The 17,950-nt window shown below is 38.5% G+C and overlaps 1 protein-coding gene across 14 annotated transcripts in view; it reads left to right on the top strand.

The window, feature by feature from the left end:
* The window catches only part of TAFA2 (TAFA chemokine like family member 2), a 185,822-nt gene that overhangs the window by 51,346 nt on the left and 116,526 nt on the right, over nucleotides 1-17,950 (top strand). The gene's annotated exons all lie outside the window — the stretch shown is intronic.

The raw sequence follows: 17,950 nt of genomic DNA, 5'->3' as shown, positions 1-17,950 counted from the left end.
TTCGGAGGTACATATGCTGTTGCACAGACACAACCATGGGCACAGACCCTTCAAGAAGCACCTTGTCTGGTGTGGACTTGTCTGCAGCCAGACTCTTTGAGAATTCTGCTTCCATGTGGGCTTAGCCGTAGGTCACAGTCCCTCTAGCTCAAGTCCCTCCAGCTCCCTCCTCCTTTCACTGGAATTTCAGCCTGTCCAGTACAGCAGTACAGAAACAGCAATGATGCCTTCCTGGTCTGTCAGTGCATGGGCACTGCTGGGGCAAGAATGTTGTGAGGCACTGTACAGTAAAGTCATAAGCAGTATAGCACTACAAAGAAAGCAGCCACTTACAAGCACTAGACTCTAATTTACAGAGAAGCAAGCAAGCCCCATTGCAAGCACAGGAATCTGCCAATTAATAGATAAGCATCAATAATAGCTATAAATCCAATCTGGCACATTTCAATCGAATCTGTTGTTATATTGAACCTTCTGAGCCCTATTTTGGGTGCCAAAAAGGACTGTTGCGGTGTAACCCCAGCTGGCAGCTCAGCACTACCCAGATGCTTGCTCCATTCCACTATGGGATAGAGGAGAGAATCAAAAAGTTAGAAAAGTTGTGGGTTAAGGTAAAGACAGTTTAATAGGTAAAGAAAAAACCATGTAGGCAAGCAAAGCAAAACAAGGAATTAATCCACCATTTCCCGTGGGCAGATAGGTGTTCAGCCATCTTCAGGAGTGCAGGGCTTTATCAAGCATTACAGTTACTTGGAATGACAAATGCCATGACTCCAAATGTCCTCCAACTTCATCCTTCTTGCCCCAGCTTTTATTGCTGAACAGGACACCATATGGTATGCAATATCCCTTGCGTAATTTAAGTCAGGTGTCCCAGCTGTGTCCCCTAACAACAGCTTGTGCACCCCCAGCCACCTTGCTGACAGGGCAGCGGGAGAGGCCCAAAGATTTGATGCTGTGTCAGCGCTGTTCAGCAGCACCTAAAACATTTCCATGTAACAACACCGTTTTCAGCACAAATCCAAAACATAGATCTATACCAGCTACTGTGGAGAAAAATAACTCTATCCCAGCCAAATCCAGCATATGCGTATTCCTGGATTTTCTCAGCTGTATTCTCTAGATATCTTGGCACATTTTGAATACTTTATTAATGTGCCTCGGATTTAGGGATACCTGGTAACCATAGTCCAGATGCCCCTGCTCCACCTGCTGCACATCAGCATTTCATAGTAGTCTCATCTGAGACTCTGGACATAGGAATGATCTTACTTGAAGCCTCTGAATATGTGTGGTGTGTTGTAGAGCCCTGCATTATAAGTTTTACACTTCTGAAAGGTCTTCCACGTCTCTACTATCCATGATATTTATGTGTGTACAAGGGTTCTGATCACTCTGTGAAGCCAAAAGCATGTGCTTTGCAGTGCACACACATTTCAGCCAGGTAGGTTCTGTACATTTAGGTTGATTTGGTTCCCATGGAGACCTCAGACTTTGTTGTCAAGTTTGAAGGTCATATTCAAGTGTTGTTTTAAACAATACTTGTTTAAAGTTTCAATTACTTTTCAGGAATAAAAATGTGATTTTTTTCAACTTTGTCTTTAATTTAGCGGGGCTTAGCAATCCTGTTAGCTGAACACTCTGGTTAACAGTGGAGTTTTCAAATAAATTGTGTGCAACATAGCTTATACCTTTATGTCTGTAACTGAATCTTCTTTCTGATCAGCCTCTTTCAGACACTTGATCCCTTGTCCTAACATAATACTGACCTTTCTTTTATGGTAATAAAAAGCATTATCTTTCCCCTTCTTAGCCTGCCCTAAGTAACCTGTGATTTTCTTGACCTCGAAAGAAAATACTGAAATAAATATATAATTTAACTATGAGTTAATGTGCTGTAGATTCACTACTATTTTTGCAGAAGCTATTCTCATTTCATTAGCTTGCTCTCCCCTTACACCCATTTTTATAAGAATTACTATGAAGCCAGAATTTGATTAGTCTTACCTTTTTCAATTCAAGTTATTAATGATTAGTTCATTCTCTCAAGAAATCTATTTTTACTGTGTCAGTATTCATTTTAAGCCATTGAATCTCATGTCTAAACATTTTAGTACATACTTTTCAATTATGTAGTTACAGTAGAGTAAAAAAAATATTGAATACTTCCTTAAAGGTGACTTGTGAAGCAGGAATGATTTATGTCTGATTTTCACAGCTCTAAAAATAGTGCATAATGTTACACAGTGTATATGATGCAACTTGCGAGCAAAACTATTCTTATATTCTAGTCTTAGCTTTGAATGTCACTTCTGTAGAGGAACAGAAACAAGTGACATCTTACTTAAAAAGAAGCTAATTATTTCTTCACTAGTGAAGGATGTGCAAAGCTATTAAGGTGATTTTCTTGTTGATAATCTAAGTCTTGTCAACATTTTCTCACCTCTTCATAGTGTTTGAAGAGACCTTTTCCTTCCAAAATTAGCAGATAAGAGTACCAATTGTATGTCTAGAATGACCTGACCTGGTACATAAAAATAAATGTTCTATTCTAAAAATGATTGGAAATATAAATATAAAGCCATGGGTACATGATGTAGGACAAAGAAAATGGGACAATTGCTGGTTGGGTTGTCTTTTTCTTGCATCTTTTTGGAACTACAGTAAGTAAGAATAAACAAGTAGTGTGTGCTTTTTGGAAGTTTTAGACTGCCCTATTTGCACTTTTTATACTCTGTGTAGATGTTGGGAAGAGAGAAAAATAGAGTTTCCTACAGAATGTGCATGAGGATACGCATCAGGTCTCCAGGGAGTGTTTGTATGGCCATACAAACAAACTGCGTGTTCTGCAGAGGGGCTGTGACTCATGTCTGAGGGGAACATTTTCTTACTAAGCCTTTTCAGTGCAGCACAGAAATTGCAGGAGTGTCTCATGAGGATACTGTGCAGATGAGAGCAGTTGGAAGTGCCTGTGCTCGCCGCATTAGGGCAGCCACCTGCCAGCCCTTTGAGAGAAGGTACAGTTGCATGGGAAGTATAATGAGGTCTGTGAAAGTCTGCAGAAGACCCACTACCTCTTAGACAGCCCAATTGAGTAAAAGATGTGGAGACAGAGCTCATGATGCCCCTAAAGCACCATCCTCTGCCGTTTCTCTGATGGCTTTGAAATCTCACCAGAGCTGAAAGCTCCAACTAGGACTCTAGAGACATTGTTTAAGAACGCACAGCTCTTGAGCTCCCTCAGTTGGCTCCGTGCCTTTTTAAAAAAAATCTCACACAAACAAATTAAATAAGTAATTAAGTGCATATTTTTAGTTGCTGACTTGCAGGATCAGATCATGAAAGGCTGCATGTTGTTTTAGGAGATTGTCTGATTGCTGGTATTGTTAAAAATACTTGTTTTCCACAAGTTTTCCAGGGCTTCTCACATCCATTCCAGCAGTTGTATGCTCACAATTCCACCTCATAATTTTACATGAATTAAGATTATAGATTATTAAGATTATTATACTCAAGATGATATTGCTGAGAAGATTTGCTGGTCTGGTGAGGAGTGAATTTGTAAGTGCTCTCCAGACACAGAGAGTATCAGTACTCCACGGGCTCAGAGGCTGGTAGTATTTCCACTGCTTGTGGACTTTGATGTCAGATTTTTGTAGCTAAATTAACACATTTCCCTTCTTGCCACAGTCGTACTCCGAATTCTTATCTAATTTTCTGCACTGAGTTTTTTGCATGTTTTTTGCTATTGTACTGGTTTGAAAGCAAAGCCAGTGAGAGTCTCTGAGTCAGTAATACAATTTAATAGGAAAAAAAGTGAAAAAAATAAAATACATGCAATAATACAAAAGAAAACCACTGACAGAGTCAGAAAACAACCTGACACCCTGTCAGTCAGGGTGTTGGTAGCAGTCCCATTAAATGGTGGCTGCAGTCGTCCTGGATGACAGATGTGGTTCAGGTGAAGCAGTGCTCCTGTAGAAGGTGCAGTTTTCCTCTGAAGGTTCAGCGATGATGTGGAAAAGGTCCGACTTTCCTCTGGGATCCAGTGGAAAGGGTTGCCTTGCCGTCCCAAACCCCAGTTTTTTATCTAGGTAGGAAAGGCTTGGCTCCTGCCCCTGGCTGGAGCATCTCCCAATGGGATGATGTAATCTTATCAGTCACACAATAGGACTTAATGGCCCATTGACAGAATATATCTTCTGGAGGAAGGATGGGTTGTGAAAAGATAACGATGATCATCCCCCTGATTTTATCAGATGGCACATCAGCAGAGGATATCTCCCACAGAGATAAAGATCACCACCCCTCCCACATTTCAACAGATGGTGATAGAATACACATTTTTGCATTGTACCCCAGGACAGCTATTCACATGCAGTGTATCTAGTATGACATTTCTTTCATTTTGTTATATTAAACACTAGTTTGTTAGCCTGCTAGATTTCCTGTACAAGTAGTACTTTTGGTGGAATATTTGTTATAGGATAGTGGTGAGATATTTTTAAATTTTGGTGTTTCTTTTTTAAATCCATTAACTACATCTAGGCAAACGTACATTGTGTTGTCACTTTTTGACAGCATGGTGCTAAAACCACTGAAGGTGGATTGATTGTTTTTGAAGAGTGGCTCCATTATTTAACTGGGCTCTGGAGATTAGATACACTGAATGGCATTTTTGTTCTTAATTAATTTCTGTTTCATAGTTAAATAGACTATGTGCTATTGAATGAATTCAGATTTTCTAAATATTCACAATATGCTTTTTATCAATAGCTATGTTCTATAAAGTTATCACTGCTTTTTAACTGCTTCATCACTTTCTTCCTGGTTATTAGTTTGGATAAAGTGGTTCCATATTCAGGATTTTTCTTGATTCTGTCTCCTTTGTTTTTCCTCTAATCATATATTTAAAAAAAATTTCTTCTTCCCCTTTCTTAAGGATTAACTAATTTGATTTTAGTTCTCTCAGTTCATTTCTCTTGTGGTTATTTCACAACTGTGCAAATCATTGTATATAAATCACCAGTTCTTATTTTTAGCAAAGTTTCTTTTTATCTACAAACCTCCAATCAATCCCTCTGAAACTGAACTGGCTTTCTTGTTGAGCTCTTATAAAATAAAATCCTGCCTCAATTGAATTCAATGGGAGTTTTGTCATTCATGTTGATGACTTCAATGCTTCACTCACAGTTAACATACATTAGGTTTTAATTATAATGCTTTTTAGGCACCTCCAGCCTTCTTCCTGCTTTATGGCTTTCAATTAGTTCCCAATGAGCACACTATTTACTCCTCCTAATTCCAGTCAGCTTGCTTTTTCTTTTTCGAAGCTTTTGTTTTTCCTCGTTGCTTGTCAATACATGGGAGAAGGATGACACCTTAGGAAAATAAAAATATAGGCAAAAAGGAATTAAAGTAAATGTTAAGTATTAATCATTCTTTAAAGGCAAAATAGTTTATGGGCTTCATTGTAAGCATGGACTTCTGCATGCCATCCAGTGAAGGAGACTCACAGTATATGATTATCACATCTCAAGCACAAAGTGGTAATGTGTTTAAGAGTAAAGGAAGGAAAAAAACCTAATTGTCTGTGACACACTTTGTTGTCCTCTGATAAGGAATTTGTAAGATTTTTTTCCCTAGAGATTGCATTAAAAAATTATTGACAGTGATTACATATCAGAGTAAGACGTATTGAATTTATGGTCTTCTGCTTATCTGTTTATCTATTTGTTGATAACAATATCATGTATGCTGAAGTACTATGGCTTTCTAGTCCTTAGTGGCTTGCTTCTTTTTAACATTTTGAATACTGGGTAGGAATTTTGCTAAGTGCATTTGTATAAAAGTGTCCCATGTCCAAAGAATTAATGATCACATAAACTCAATGAAATAAACATGAATCACTCTGTTCTTTGTGAATTTTTCTCATAGCTGGTCTACAGATCTGATGTTGCAGATTTATTAAGTTACTAAAATAAACAAAGATGATTTTCCATGTTTACCTGTGCATCTCTTGATCATATACAGCTTTTTTCTTACAAGGGACGGTATCTATTATTTGCTTCAGGTTTGTGTAACACAACTGGTTTCTGTATGCTCTGACCTTCAAAGCTCCTCCCTCTTTACATGAGCCAGTACTCTGTTGGGTCATGAAAAGGACAGTAGTAATGGTGCTAAATTTCTTTGGGCAAGATATTCTACAAATAAATGGAACTACTGGAAAGCGCAACTCAGTACCATTACTTACAGCTTTTTGATATGTCTTGGAAAATACAACTGGTAAGTAGTATCTGGGGAGAAGCTCTACGTGCACCTGCAGGCTGCTGAAGGGGAGATAATTTTACTGGTCTACATAAGTGCATGAGTTTCATGTTGGAAGCACATGAAATGAAATACCACATCATCGATCAAGTATTGAATATGTAAGTCCTAAAGTGCCAGAGTATTTCTCCAGGAATAGCATTAAATAAATCTCCTAAGAGCAGAAGAGGAGAATATATTGCCTTTAAATGTCTAAGCAGGAGTAAATGGAATTGTCTTATAGTCAGATAATAGGTATAATAGTCCAGTGTGGTGATGTTCTTGTTAGAGAACTGATCAGTTTCAAAAGGTTTTGTCAGGATCAATCCCAAAGAAATTAGGTGCTATCTAAAACAAGCATGTATTTTTCAGACTTCTGAATACAGCAAAGTAATTCTTGAAAAAAGGATTCTTGTGTAATGGTGAAAGAAACTATCGTCCTTTAGAATTATTTTTTCTCTCTGAAGTATTGCTGATTACTAGAATCCCACAGTATGCAGCCATTCCATTGTCACGCCTATCCTGTCACTGTCCTGGCTGCACAGTGGAAATAGAGAAGAAATTACTCTGATCATTCAGTCTAAAAATAGTTTTGACACCAAAGAGGTGAAGACAGCTAGCTTAGTAGTGGGCAGGGCAAGAGTGCATTCTCGTTTGTTTCTTACCGAGGCTGATACTCCCATGGCAATTCATTTTTTTAACAAAACAAATCCCCCTTTTGTTTACAGAATTTTGATTTTGACAGTCTTGAGCCATCCATCAATCACTTTGCCTCTTAAGTATTAAAACATCAATATCGATATTCTGAACATTCTGCTTTCTCTTTGATGTCTTTTCTGATTGGTAACACTGTCTGAGTCCTCTCAGTTGAATAGAATTAGGTCATTGAAGAATTTGTAGATGGTGTTACTTTTCTGACAATTAAATAACATTATGTATTTTTTTACCATAATATTGGTAACAGCAACTCAACCTTGTCATCCTTCTTTTCAAAACCTAGGAAAGACAACCGTAGTTTGCTTGAGGTCTGTTTCCTGGTACTGACACCCTTGCAAAGAAGTTTGAGCAAAATATAGTAACAAGGAGAATAATCATGGGAATAGATAATGGGAATTGATGCTGCTCTTTGAAAGAGGTCCAAACCTTTTCTGATGACAGAACAGGCTGCTACTAGCACTGGCTCTTTCATAAGAGTTGTAGTGACACTGGAGGTGGACAGACATTCTTAAAGTAGACGCTTTTGGTAATGGTAAGAGCATTTCATTGAGCAGTTGCCATATCCCTGCCTCTTACATTCTGTCTGGACTTTTTGCCATCCACACCAGAAGAGTCAAGAGAAGCTTTGACTGTGCTGCTGTGACCAGAACTTACTGCTGCTCTCTGTTTTTTTGTGGAAAGGACGCTCTTTTCCATCATGATGCCAGCATGGAGAATGGGACAAACTCATAAAAGTCTTGTTTGCTTTGAATCTGTTGTTTTTTTCTGAAGTGTTTCTCATGCACCTTCTCTCTAATGGGCAAAAATATCTTGTAAAGTAAAGAATCCCCCCCCAAAATAGCCACTAACTCAGCCAAACTCTATCCTGGCAGAAAATAGTAATGTACTTCCTATGTACTTAGCTAGAGCTAGTGCTGACTACTTTGGGAAACCAATTCTGTAGCTTTCAAATTCCTGTGTTTGCTTCGGTGATCTTTCAGTTATCTGCCATTGCTGTGTGTGGTAAGGCAAGCTGCAGATGTACTGTCCTGAAAAGATGTGTTAGGGCTTAGGAGAAATAGGAGAAAACTTAGAGCCTTTGGATGTTGTTCTTTGCTTTAAAGAAATCATCTCGTCCTCCATCACCAGGTGGTAGGGACTGTGTTTGCATAGGGGTAGCAAGGGGGAGATTCTAGAGTGGTAACTTGTTATTCACAGGTTTTGTATGTACTTTCTAGCGTTGAGGCTAACTGATTTCTTTATTTCTTTCTCAGACCTGAGGATTTCAGAATACTTTATAATTAATGAATTGGCTAGAAATAGTTTTTAAGAATGGGGAAAAAGTATTTATCAGTTGCAAAGAAGGAATTTTTTACACAGACGTGAGATAGGGCAGGTATAAAAACTAACTCTGTCATTAAGTCTAAACCCCTGTAATCACTGTGAATTATTACAATTATTACAACAGATGTCTTGTTCAGGGGTTCACATGAGAGCTGTCTCATAGAATCTGATGTTTAGAGAACATCTGCTGCATAGATAGTCACATATCATCCATTACAAAGTCATTCCTACTGCTCCGTGACAAATGCTAAGACAAGACAAAAGTAGTGAAAGGGGAAAACACACAATGTCACAGTAAAGTAAATAAGAGAGATTGAGAGACATGTGCATGTTTTATTTATCCAGCTACTCCTGAATAATCTCAACCAGCAATCAAAAGTCTTCATTGAGTCTTCTGAAAGAGAAATTGAAATTCATTCTGATGTGAAACTGGAGAGTCATTTGAAGTTCCAGTGGAACAGTAGCATCCATGGTACTGGATCTTCTCTTTCTTGCTTTACCAGTGGGGGCAAATTCAAATGCTTTAGAGAAAAAAAACCCTGTGTAAATTAAGCTGTCTGTTAAAATGAGTTTGAAGCCTTAGTCACACAAGAGAAGGACCCTTCATATGCAGAGTTTTAACTTACCACCATATCTCTGCTAATATAGCATCCATCTTCATTAGTGTGAGCTATCCGTGGTTGAAAGCTGTCAGAGTAACCTAGCAGCAGAATTTCACTTGAGATATTGTAGGTGTAGAGGAAGGGATTACAGGTGACCTTGCCCCTGATAAGTCACAGTTGTACTAATTACTAAAGAAGAGGAATTGCCTTGCCCTTAATGGGTTGCAGCTGTGACTCATAAACATAAGTGTGATAAAAGGAGTGGGTTGGCTGGTCAGGGGTTCTTGAAGGAAGAGGACCTTGAGGAGGTAAAGGAGGCCTGAGGATGAAAGAATGATCTAGAGAAAGAAAAATGAAACAAGGAAGAGAGTTGCTGCAGTAAAAGATCTGCTATGTGGTCAGTCTGCATCTGATGGAGTTGGAACCTGCAGTTGTAGCTGAGCTGGATGAAAGCTGTGTTCGCAGTCTGCAAACCAATACTTGCAATCATAGTCCAGCAGGAAATAGCCAGTAGACAGAGTCTGTAGTTGGACCTTACAGTAGGAGCTTGCTGTAGTCAGATTCAGGATGGCAGAGCTGTAAAGAATAAACCAGGACCCTTTTCATGTTGTTGAATGAGAGTCTGTGTCTTGGCTCATTTCTACCCCTAATAAGAGGTGTGCTATCACAAGAAATTACTAGTATCAACTCTTTATACTATTGTTCCAAGTCTACATCTTTGTTAATGAAAGGAGAAAATTGTTGGTAAGGTCAGTACTTCAATTTGCTTATAACTTGTTTGCATTTTTTCCTGAAGTTTGTGAAGCTATGTGCACCAAATTCTGCTTGTAGTAATGTATTTTCAAAAAATGACCCAGAAGAGTATTTTGAGGGAAAGAGTCCAATCTACCCTTATTTCTTGGCCTGATGAGATGGGACACTATTGCCTACATATAAGTCTAAGTATTACACTCCATTTAACGTAATTCTTGGTTCAGTATCCAGGTTTTCTTTTGCATAGTGTCACAGTTTAGCAATGCTGTTCCCACTGAGGTTCTCCACAACACGTGCCTCCTGCTCGCTCTCCCTTTCCCTTCTCCTGTTGGGCTGGAGAGGAGAGTTGGAGGCACTAAAGGCGAAGATCAGGTGTTGGGGTAAGAACAACTTACTGGAAACAGTAATGAGGTAAAAAACCAAACAGCAATTCCAACAATACTAATGGCAAAGGGTGCAAGAAAGAGCTGAACAACTCACACAGAAATTCTTATAGGAACAGACAATACCTGACTGTGCCCTCTGCCATGTTATGTGGACCTGAAAGAGCCCTTCTCCATGGAAGACACTCCCTTCCTCCTACCATTGTCAATAGCATAGTAGTCTAGAATAACATCTGGGTCCTAGCCATACCCTCTCTGGGCTACTGTGAAAGTTAACTGATTCCTCACCAGAACTAATGTACCTGGAGACAAAATAATATATTAAAAGACATTGGTCCTATTTTATCCATTAAGATCCTGAAAAATTAAATGCATTGGGAATGATTTCTTGTAAATCATATACTGGGGAGCGTATTTAAAATTAAAATAGGCAGTTTTATGGCCAGATGCAGACCTCTGTACAATTCTGTTTCCTTTATAAAAACTAATAAATCCTAAACATGTGTTCAGAATCTAGGATTTATTTCTGTTTGTGAAATTAGCAAAATAAAGTTTCCATGTTGATTGCAAATCATAGAACCATAGAATAGAATCATTAAGATTGGAAAATTCTAGCATTGAGTCCTGCTTTTGACCAATTAGAACCTTGTCAAATAGATCATAGCACTAAGTGCCATGTCCAGTCATGTCTTGAACACTACCAGGGATGATGAGTCCAGCACCTCCTGGTGCTCAACAATCTTTTCCTTGAAGAAATTCTTCCTGATGTCCAATCTGAGCCTCCCCTGTGGCCATTTCCTCCTATCCCATCACTAGTTGTCTGGAAGAAGAGGTCAAGCCCCACCTCACTACAGGTTCCTTTCAGGTAGTTGTTAAGAGTAATATGGTCTCCCCTGACCCTCCCTTTTCCAAAGATAAACAATCCCAGCCATTTGTCATAGGACTCACTCTCTAGACCCTTCACCAGCCTTGCTGCCCTTCTTTGAACATGCTCCAGCACCTCATTGTCTTTCTTGAGATGAGGAGTGCAGAAGTGGATGCAGCACTTGAGGTGCAGCCTCACCAGTGCCAGTGAGGTGGGATCATGCTGTAGTGAGGTGGTAACTTCTTCCTATGCTGTACTTAGAAATGACAGCTGAGATGATTAAAAATTGAAGGCAAGTGTTTGTTCAGGTCCTCAGATGATGCTCTGGTATAGGAATAGGAGTTGCACTGATGTAAGGTCTCTTATAAGACCTAGGAATAGCTATAATTAGTAAGACTAATTAATTATCTGGTTCCTTTTTCAGTAATGGGAGTTAATCAGGTGTTTTGTGTGTGTTTTTTAATATTTGTGATCTTGTTTCTTGTCATATTAATGCCACTCTCCAGTAGGAAGCAAACATTAATTAGTGCATAACTTATAGGAGGCAAAGCAGAGGCTTGGGTTGTTAATTTTAGCAGAGGATTTTATCTAGAGCTGTTTGTGGGATTTCCCATTAAAGAATCTCTGTTTACTCTCAGCTGATGCTATATTAAAAGTGTCCATGAAGAATTATTCTGATGCATTTAGAGGTCTGACCCAAGGAGCATGGGAGTGCACAGAAGCTTTAAGAACAGTTAATGCCAAATTTACAGAGACCTTACTATTGTCCAGCTCCAGATGAATAAGTTATACACCTCAGTGATTTTATGTTCCCCAAAGAAATGATGTTGCCTAGCATACTAAAAAATTACTTAGGAAAATGTTTTGTTTCAGATTTTTAGGAAGTACCTGGGATTTTCTTTGTTTTTCCCTCTTAAAGCATGATTCTATAACTAGCCCATCAGTCATACTGACAAGGCTGTTGCAGGAAAGATGGTCCCAGGTGCCACTGTTTCATCTATGAACATGAGTGAGAAGTGCTCCGGGTTCCTGTCTGTGTGATGAGTTGTACAACCTGGGGCTGTGGTGGGCAAGTAGGAATGGACCAGCCATGTGCCTTGGCAGCAGGGACAGCTAGGAGCCTCCTGGACTGTGTAAGCAGGGGTACACACAGCAGGTTAAGGGAAGGGGTTATCTGATTCTTTTCAGCACTGCATCTAGATACTGCATCCAGTTTTGGGCCATCCAGTGGGAGAAGACACTGATGAATTGCAGTGAGATCAGTGGAGTTCCAGGAAGCTAATCAGGGCCTAGGGCATTTTTCCTGTGAGAAGATTGGGAGCTGGGGCTGTTCAGCCTGGAAAAAAGATGATTTCAAGGGGACTTCACAGAAGTCCTCCTCACCACACACCTACGACGATGTCAACTGGAGACAGGCATTTTGCAGTGTTGCATGGTGGGAGGAAAAGTAAATGCTTGGCATAAGTTACACCATGAAGTGTTGAGACTGGATTTGAGGAAAGGCTGTTCCTGAGAAAACCATCAGGCAGGTTGCCTGGACAGGCTGTGCAGTCTCCATACTTCTTTACTCTCAGTGAAGTCACTGAAAGGCAATCTGTGGTTTGTTTTTTCACCTGTTGAACACTGCCCGTGGCTTTGCTCCCTGAGAAATCTGTAGGGCTGTTTCTTTTGCTTGGGGAACAGAATGTCACCATTTAAAGAGAAGTGAAAGGTGGAAATGGTTTCATTAAAGGGTGTTAAATTTTATAGTTCCTTCATCACATGTGTCAGATTAATAGGGAGAAAGTGTTTTAAATGGTTGACTTTAATCAGAAGAATGGAGAAGTCTGCCAACAATAATCCATTTTTGGTGACCAGGTGTTTAAATCATTTAGAAGCTATTCCATTTATTGTTAATTATGTTCTCATTTATAGAAGTGTAGTCTATTTGGAAAAATACCAGTGCTAATGCTATACAGAGTACAAATTATCGTGAATAATATTAAAAAAATAATTTTTTTCCTCTAGTTTTTCCCTTTTGCTATTACATTCTGTAATGCTTTTAGCATCATTAGATACACCTGGTCATAAAGTGTCACATTGCTCTTAGTTTTACCATTTGGTGAGTATTTACGTCTGTTACAAAGGCTCCTTTTTACAATCTTGATATCATTGCTGAGCTGAGACCTTCATCAGCATAAAGCTACAGAAATGCCAATTAATGCTTTTTTTATCTCAAGGGCTGATTACTGTAATTCACTCTTTTAGGGACTTTCAGCCCATACTGTTAGGAAATTGCAGCTGACTCATTATGCTGCCATGAGGATTCTCTTCAAAATGAGATTATATGAATGTATTATTAAATTTAAAAAATACAGTTTTTAGAAAAATTCATATTATTATATTACATTGGAACAGGCTGCCCAAGGAAGTGTGTGAATCACCATTCCTGGAGACATTTAAAAGATGTAAATGTGGCACTTAGGGATGCAGTTTAGTGGTGGAGTTGGCAATATTGGTTAATGGTTGGATATAATGATCTTAAAGGTCTTTTCCAATACAAATGAGTCTATGATTCTATGTATTTGGGAGATCTTAGACCATTACTATTATAAGCCTGTCATGTGAGTAATCATTTTATAGTTTCTCTATATCACCCAATTTACTGAGCTGTCTTGTGGAAGTCTATTAAGATTTGTACATCATCAAGACAGTAAATTATTCATGGATATTCTCCAAGCTGAATTTGTGTTGCTTTTCAATCAACATGGAAATGTTTTGTATTTACTTGAATATCTGAATTGCAGGTTTTTCTACTCCTGTTTTTAATTGGCAAGTATAAAACATGAGCTTGGATGAGTCTTCTAGAAAGCTAATTAATCACAGATATTGAAATTGACCAAATGACAGTCCAGATTTCATGATAGTTTTGAATATTAGCGCATAGGATGTAAAAAGTGTTTTAACAATTTTTCTCAGCTATTTTAAATTTTGACAGAAAAAAGAGAAATAATTCTCTTTCTATTAAGTGATTCTATTTTTCAGTATTATAAAGGTGACAAAAAGATGGTTTTTAACTTTCTTAAGCAGCATAATCAGAGTGATTTTATCAGTATGGGTAATAGTGCTAATCTGTTTATGCATGCCAGTCAGTTCTGTCTCATTAGCAACCTTATGTTAGTAAAGTCATTTTCCCTCTAAGAGAAAGCCTGAACCTCTAAAAAGTAATTTTGAAAGGTTTGTTTCAAAAGAAAAGCAGCTTATGCCTTATATTACAAAGCTGAAATGAAAGCTTTCCATTCTAATAGACTCTTGGGTACCTATTTTTCGGTCTATACCAACACACAGACTTTGGAAAAGCTAAAAATTTCACTCCAGCGAGTCCATGACATCAAATGTATTTCTGAGAGTTCAGATTTTAGACTGGGATATAGTATTTAATTTCAGTCTACTATGCATATTGGAAAGCATCTTTCCAATGCATTATTTTCCTATTTGAAACATATGATACTCTTGAACAAAAAGAAGAATGCACAGGCAGATGGTCTCCAGAATATAGGAGCTGAGACTTGGTTTGTGTTGAATAACTGTTATCTAGCCTTTTGTTCACCAGCCCCAGACTGTATAAAATGAGGAACTAATAGAAAATGTTAGCTGTTTATCAAGTCTGTTGTCTGCTGGAGAGAGAATAGTGTAGGAGCATGTCAGGTCAGTGTGCTGTACAGCCTGCTCTCTGAGTTAAAGCTCTGGGACAAGCTAAAGGATTTTCTACATGAGATGCCAAAGTAGTCAAGAAGGACTCTAGAATATTTCCTTTTAGCAGTTTGATTTCTAACCTTGTAATGTATTGCCTTGCTAAAATAAACATGTTCTATTTTGCAAAGCATTAAGAGTCTTTTTTAGTCTGGTGAGATGGGATATATTCTTTCTCTGGGAGTAATTACTTTAGGTAAGCAGAATATATCGGCTTTTTCATATATATGGATGTATGCTGCAGGGAGTTTGCATCCCCTTGCTGAGCACCATGAGGCTGGGGCATCTGAGCCTGACTGCAGGGCAGAGCCAGGTCTATTACTGTTTGTCCTGCGAGAAGCTGGCAGCAGAGACAAACCCTGAAACACCACTGTGAGAAAGTCAAAATAACTTACTTTTAACTGGATAATCCTCCCAACATAACAGAAGGATTTTCTTCTTTTTCTATAAGATTTAAAACTTACTGCAGAAAGCAAAAAGGCTTCTTGGGGGGCCCTTTGCCTGCGTGATTGGTACTCAGTGATAGCCTGCATTTATGTTTTTGGGCTGTAAATTCTTTAGGGTGGAGATCATATGACTTACATTTAGTTGAGTGCTGTGTGCTTTTCCTGCAGTTTAATCATATTCGCAAGAAATCATCTCTTCACTAGGGAAACAATCTATTTTTCAGCCAAGTTAATGTGGAGTTTGGCCTATATAAGAGCAGTGGGATTTGAGCTGAGGACATCATATTTTAGTGAATGTCAAGATTTGTTATCATGGATTTATAATATGCAATATTGATTTCAGATCCACATTTGTCATTACCTCTTTTGGGAGGTTAGTGCTTTTTAATATGCTTGGTTTATATTTTCTCATTTAATAGTATTAGAAATCACAAGAGTAGAAGTAAACAAGTTCCTACATGCCAACATTTTGGAAACCCTGCCTCTTTTTTCCATTTAAACAACCGTTATAAAGGGCAGATTTGAAATGAAAGGAGTTTCTGCACTATAAAGTTATTTTGCTTTACATTATAAGCTTGGAAAGAAACAGCCTCAAGTCCTCAGTAAACCTGTCAGTTTTTAAAGCATTTATATTGCTGAAATCTGTTAATGCTCTTTGAAAATTTTGGAAAAATTGATATGATTCTAAATATCTGACATAATTTTTATTACTAAATATATCTTATTTTTCTTCCTTTATTCTATAAATGTAAGAAAAGTAACTTTTTAGCTGAAGTTCTGTGGTAATTCTTTTTGAGAAGGTTTGGGGAATTTTCCCCACATGAAAAGTTTAAACACTTTAGAATAAAGAATTACTGTATGTATATATACAAGACAATAATTGTGGAACTAGTTGAAACTTGTCTCCTTAAACAGACAATTTGAAGGTCTGTTTAAATAAAATCTTCTTTCAAGTCATTCTTTGCTCTGCTGGCTGACTTGCTAAGCTTCTTAAGCTCTGCTTCAGTTCATTAGGCAGCAATGTGTGTTTGCAGTGACAAAAGCTGTAGGCTTGACTCCTGCTGTCAGTGGTGGGGTACCAGGATGTGCCATTGCTGCTGCTTACGTAAGCAAGGCAGCCACAGAGGATTGTGGCCATTAACCATTCTTTAGCATATCTAACTGTATACTGTTTAGTCTTGGTAGAGCTCTGGAGGTGGGACCTTGCTTTGATATGCTGAATCTCACTCTAAATATTGGAAAAAATACATAAGGAATTACAGTGACAAAACATGTATGCTTGCAGCTGCGTAACTTCAGTAAAATTCCTCTTCTTCAGTTTACACAGCATCTGTGGTGCTGACAAAGTTTTGTACTAAAAAAGATGATGTTTCCCAGTGGGAAAAAGGTAGTGTAGTAGATAATGTGCGACTGCCCCTTGTTGTGGAGATCCCCATTGACGAGGGGTGGTTCTCTAAACTGAGGGACCAAATGTGGCCTATTTTCTTTTCCACAGTCCTCTGTTTCACTAAGAGATTGTTCTTTCATTCTCTTGATACAGAATAATTTTTGTGTAGTCGTGGGTGCCTTTGTAGATCTGATAGGAGTCTGTCGTGGCAGGCCCTGGGGCGGTGGTAGAGTGCTGCAACCTTCCAGAGAAGCGTCCTTGGAGGACCACTCTGGGGCACTGCCACGTCCTCCGGCTTGCTCCTGGGCTGTGAGTGATTTAGCTCTTTTGTAAGCGCTCTGCTTCGGCCAGCACAGGAGAGAAGAGACAGGAGCTGTGTGTGGGGTTCCAAGGCAAAGATTTCTTTTTCTATCCTCGAAGGGGTCCAGGGTCAACTGGCTCCCAGGGTAGGAGTGAGCAGGGTGGATATAGGATAGCCAGAGGGGTGGGGTAGAGCAACAGTGAATGGTCTGAGGGCTCAGGGGTGGTACAAAAGGGGAAGGGCCAATGGGGTACAACAAATTAACATGTAACAGAAAGGCATGCTGGGATCAAAACTATAGTTCACATAAAAAAGAGGGAGTGCCTAAGGGCATAACCATCTAGGGGAGAGAAGCAGATTATTTTGCTGAGAGGCTTTCAGCCTCCACAGGAGTCTGTTGTGTTTTACTCAGTGTTGAGATTAATTTAGAATATATTCAGACATGTAGAAAGGTGTAGCATGCAGCTACTTAAAGAGAGGCATTTCTAGCATATATTATATGAGACTGTTTGATGATATTCAGCTATTAGGTCTCTGTGTGACACAGCATTTTATTTTAAATAATTGGTTTTTTAATCCTTGTAAAATAGTAGGTCACCTATTAGGGACTGGCAAAAGGAGACAAGCTGGATATCTCCTTGTTCCAGTGTTGGAATACCATTCTTTAAGAAAGGGCTCTGACCTTTTCCACTTGAAGCTGTTGAGTTTTGGGGTATGCAGGGTAGTATAGCTGCTTTTGCAGGTATATTAAGGGCAGAACGTGACAGGAACAGTCCATGTTTCTGTGATAGCATGATTTATTATATTTATTTTGGCTTGGATTTGGGCGAATAGTGCTGTACTATTCTGTTTATTGCAATGTTATATTCTAATTGATATAAAGCACCTTTTAATAGTAAATAGTTACTGTTTCTCTAATGCTCTCCAAATATTGCTGTATCAAGCCTATACAGCTTTGTGATAGCTTCAAATTTAAACATAACATTTCATTGCTATTGAAGTATGAAATAAAAGCTACTAAAGTGTATAAAAACTTAAAAAAAATCACACAAAAAAACTCTACTGAACTGTCATTTTTACATCAAAAAAATCCATGCAAAAAAACTCTACCGAACTGTCGTTTTTACATTAAAAA

Source organism: Sturnus vulgaris, chromosome 5 (assembly GCF_052056855.1).
Source record: "Sturnus vulgaris isolate bStuVul1 chromosome 5, bStuVul1.hap1, whole genome shotgun sequence".
In the NCBI taxonomy this organism is placed as follows: Eukaryota; Metazoa; Chordata; class Aves; order Passeriformes; family Sturnidae; genus Sturnus; species Sturnus vulgaris.
Note: the sequence above shows the minus strand (reverse complement) of the source record. Positions and strands in the feature narration are given on the sequence as shown.